Below are 5,000 nucleotides of genomic sequence, written 5' to 3'. Positions count from 1 at the left end.
TTTTTGTTTTTTTTTGTTCCTTCTTCTTTTGGTTATTGGGATATTGGTACTTGGAGTGTGACTTAAAAGCGCGGAGGTATTTCATGAATGAAAAAAGGGAATCGGGAATCGTATTTCGATGCTGGGACAGTTCACAAGTCGATATAACTCCTGTTCTTTGTTCAATGTGAGCGAGACAAGGAAACCGAACGAGAAAGATGAAACACTTCATCGAGAGCACATCATGAGAGACCGAAAACGCCAATAAATCAACCGTGTGTTTCCCTTCCGTGCAATACAACGCAGTTTTGTGTTTCCGCCTCGACCTTGGCAGGAGAAAACATGGCAGGAGAGACACCACGCAACCTGAGACACCTCACAGCACAACATTTACATAAAATGGCACGGACTTCCGGCACAGCGATACCTCGGCGCCCTCCATCAACATGAATATGTTTATTTTATAAAGGGGAAGGTAGACACAGCTTCCTATCGAGCCGAAGTAATGACGACCAGCAAAAAGGTCCTTCGGTCACCTGGTTCGATGGTCCTTGATAAGGTGACTAATCGTACCTTAATTTCATTGATTGCATTCTTGAGCTTTATCGTAGGTGAATCCTCGTTTCATTTGTGTGTGTGTGTGTGTGTGTGTGTGTGTGTGTGTGTGTGTGTGTGTGTGTGTGTGTGTGTGTGTGTGTGTGTCTGTCTGTCTTTCAGATACATATCACACGTTTCATACAGCTATTGTGTATGTAGGGTGTGTGACTGCATGTGTGGGTGTATATTTATCTTAACATCCGTGCCTGTGCTTGCCTCGTAAAAGTAATATCGTTATTCCTTGGACTTAATGAATGAAATGTCATTGGTAACACTGGGTGCGATGTCGAGTTCATTTCATCGTGCATATCCATTGCAGAACTATGCAATATTCATCTCTCCACGCATGCATGTATACACAATAGGTATACAAACAAATATATATACATACATAAACGTATACAGTATACGTAGGTACATGAAGAAGGATAAATGCGTATATGTACAATGTACATGTACGCATTTGATTAGATGCTTGGGGACATTGCAAAAGAACCCTACTGTTATCAAAGGTATCTTCGAGTTCTCCAAGATCCATTTCTTTTGCTGGCGAAAAGCTGTCATTAGTACAGAGCCGACAATATTTCAGGCAGCATTTGGGGCATCTCAAATGTGTTCAGAAGTAGGGATCAATTTAGGGTTTGACAAATCCTACTTTGCAACCATCAGTAGATATCTGCATAACACAGATGTAATTTTCATGCCACTCTCTCACGATGGTGACAGCATACATGAGGTATTTGGTATGCTGAAAATGGAATCGGAAAAAGCTGGATATACAAACCAGCCAAACCTGAAGGATCGAATTTGGTACAATTTTTCCTATGAGAAGTTATGGAACCTCAGCACAGAAAAGTTTGTGAATGTCCCAGGTTTTTCGGAAAGAGTGTTTAGTTCCCCTTTGTTCTATCATATACGGGAAGATATGAATAAGGTATGCCATCTCTATGGCCAAGGTAACCTCTCTGTATGGGAGGCTAAGAGTGTACTAATTCCCGACCATAATCAGCATTGTGAAAGACTAATTGGAGACATGAGGCGGTCCTGGGACTTCAATACCCGTGTCTCTATATCAAATATACGGTAATTGCGGAAGAGCTTGAAAGGAAATGTGGATAGGGTAATATAATATATGTGAGAAGTTGTTGCCAATAAAAGATACGTTTCTAATTTGTAATATACTTTCACAATGTGTTTTATTATGATTAATTATAGAAAAGATACTCTTAAAAGTTAAAATTATACTATACACGATTGAATAAATCAACATAATTTGAATACATCGTTAAGTAATTACTGCTAAAATGACGAGGAAAATATAGAAAACGGGTAATTTCACCCCAGACTAAACTAATTATTTAATCGTATTTTTCGTATCTTTGAGTAAAAAGTGCAATAGGTAAATATTGATAAAAACAAATAAAAATGGTATCACTAGTCAAGAAAAAATAAATGGCGCCTACTTCTGAACAGTCTCCGTGAATTTAAAGGATTTTTCAAAAATCACCAATTATTGAAATACCCTAATGTACATATCAATTATTTTTTTACTAATATACCTTTATATCTAATCATATATCTATATGTATAAATAGTAACTCTATGCAGATATATAGTGTATATCCATATACAATCGTGTCTAAACGTCGAGACAGACACAAGTACAGGATCGACAACCGAGGTTAACACAACAAGGCACCTCGGCGCTCATCTGGAAAGCGACAGCACAGCAGAGGCCACTCAATAACATCCAGTGGTCGGTCTCACGTGGTCGGTCTCTCGGTCCCTCGTGGTCGGTCTCTCGTGGTCGGTCTCTCGATCCCTCGGTCCCTCGTAGTCGGTCTCTCGGTCTCTCGTGGTCGGTCTCTCGGTCTCTTGGTCCCTCGGTCTCTCGTGGTCGGTCTCTCGTGGTCAGTCCCTCGGTCTCTCGTGGTCGGTCTCTCGGTCTCTTGGTCCCTCGGTCTCTCGTGGTCGGTCTCTCGTGGTCAGTCCTTCGGTCTCTCGTGGTCGGTCTCTCGGTTCCTTGTCCCACCTCAGCGCGGCCTACATCACATCACGTCCCCACGCTTTATATAAACTTAATCGGGTCACTGGTCACACACGTCAGTGGCTGCAGCAGACGGGAATAGGGGGAAGAGGAGGAGGAGGAGGAGGAGGAGGAGGAGGAGGGAGGGAGGGAGGGAGGGAGGGAGGGAGGGAGGGAGGGAGGAAGGGAGGGAGGGAGGGAGGGAGGAGGAGGAGGTGGAGGAGGAGGAGGAGGAGGAGGAGGAGGAGGAGGAGGAGGAGGAGGAGGAGGAGGAGGAGGAGGAGGAGGAGGAGGAGGAGGAGGAGGAGGAGGAGGAGGAGGAGGAGGAGGTGGAGGAGGGAGGAGGTGGAGGAGGAGGAGGAGGAGGAGGAGGAGGAGGAGGAGGAGGGAGGGGAGGAGGAGGAGGGGGAGGAGGAGGAGGAGGAGGAGGAGGAGAAGAAGAAGAAGAAGAAGGAGAAGGAGGAGGAGGAGGAAGAAGAGGAGGAGGAGGGAGGAGGAAATTGTCCGGAATTAATCTTAAATGTGATCGAAACTTCCCTTAAATAAGGCACAGTTGTTTACACGTCAAAAAAGTTCCCACGGCTAATGGCGGCCGGGCCACAGACGGCCAACCCTAGAGTTATGTGGTCTCGTAACAGCGCTTATCATAGGAACTAGATCAAATATTTGTTCTATAGGGATTGTAAGGAAGGTTCGTGGATGGTTGCTAGGTAGAGCGTGACCCAAAGCGAGATTGCTAACTGATAAAATCGTTTTTTTTTTTTTTTTTTTTGTTCGAATAGCTTGGATTTTTAAGGAAAAAAAAAAGAATATGTGATCCCATCTCTCTTAAAATATCGTAAAAATGTCCAAATATTTGCACATCATCAAATGAGTCGGAAATACAGCCATTATTCGTGTCGTTTTAAAGAATCAAGTCCATGTTTACAATACTATAAAAATACTAATTCTTTTTTTCTCCCTTTTTTTTCTTAATTAACGAAATTCCCCCGGACACACCGCGGGGAAAGCTAACCTAAAAAAAAAGAAAAAAAAGAAAAAGAAAAAGAAAAAAAAAAAAAAAAAAAAAAAAAACTTTTAACAAACTCAACAACAACTCAACAAGCGAATAACCATTTCCACCCATTTTGATAAATAGACAACTCAAAGCAAAACGACAAATTGCCCACTAGTGAGACGGACACACTAATTACACAGCTAAATAGACAGCGTTACAGTGTTAAACGGACGAGCTCAGAGTCGCCGTCGCCATAATACGTCCCCGTCGCCATAATAAGTCCCCGTCGCCATAATACGTCCCCGTCGCCGTAATACGTCCCCGTCGCCATAATACGTCCCCGTCGCCGTAATACGTCCCCGTCGCCATAATACGTCCCCGTCGCCATAATAAGTCCCCGTCGCCGTAATACGTCCCCGTCGCCATAATAAGTCCCCGTCGCCATAATACGTCCCCGTCGCCGTAATACGTCCCCGTCGCCATAATACGTCCCCGTCGCCATAATACGTGCACGTCGCCGTCGCCATAATAAGTCCCCGTCGCCAAAATAAGTCCCCGTCGCCATAATACGTCCCCGTCGCCGTAATACGTCCCCGTCGCCATAATACGTGCCCGTCGCCATAATACGTCCCCGTCGCCATAATAAGTCCCCGTCGCCAAAATAAGTCCCCGTCGCCATAATACGTCCCCGTCGCCGTAATACGTCCCCGTCGCCATAATACGTGCCCGTCGCCGTAATACGTCCCCGTCGCCATAATAAGTCCCCGTCGCCATAATACGTCCCCGTCGCCGTAATACGTCCCCGTCGCCATAATACGTGCCCGTCGCCATAATACGTCGCCATAATAAGTCCCCGTCGCCAAAATAAGTCCCCGTCGCCATAATACGTCCCCGTAATACGTCCCCGTCGCCATAATAAGTCCCCGTCGCCATAATACGTGCCCGTCGCCATAATAAGTCCCCGTCGCCATAATACGTCCCCGTCGCCGTAATACGTGCCCGTCGCCATAATACGTGCCCGTCGCCATAATACGTCCCCGTCGCCGTAATACGTCCCCGTCGCCATAATACGTGCCCGTCGCCATAATAAGTCCCCGTCGCCATAATAAGTCCCCGTCGCCATAATACGTCCCCGTCGCCATAATACGTCCCCGTCGCCGTAATACGTCCCTGTCGCCATAATAAGTCCCCGTCGCCGTAATACGTCCCCGTCGCCGTAATACGTCCCCGTCGCCATAATACGTCCCCGTCGCCGTAATACGTCCCCGTCGCCATAATAATAATAACAGGAGCAGTAGCAGCTTCGGACGGGAAAATATGGCACCCCTCCGACAGGTCGCGTCACCAGGCTGGCTAACGAGTGCCACGCCTCACTGACTCTCGTGTCGCTAGGTCTGTTTG

At 46.2% G+C, this 5,000-nt stretch overlaps 1 protein-coding gene across 1 annotated transcript in view; it reads right to left on the bottom strand.

The window, feature by feature from the left end:
- The window catches only part of LOC122259878 (uncharacterized), a 172,567-nt gene that overhangs the window by 14,991 nt on the left and 152,576 nt on the right, over nt 1-5,000 (bottom strand). The window lies entirely within an intron of this gene.

The sequence above is a fragment of the Penaeus japonicus genome, unplaced genomic scaffold, assembly GCF_977035675.1.
Source record: "Penaeus japonicus unplaced genomic scaffold, GWHDUDI00000001_assembly GWHDUDI00000002, whole genome shotgun sequence".
Classification (NCBI taxonomy): Eukaryota; Metazoa; Arthropoda; class Malacostraca; order Decapoda; family Penaeidae; genus Penaeus; species Penaeus japonicus.
This window is presented reverse-complemented; position numbering and strand designations above follow the sequence as displayed.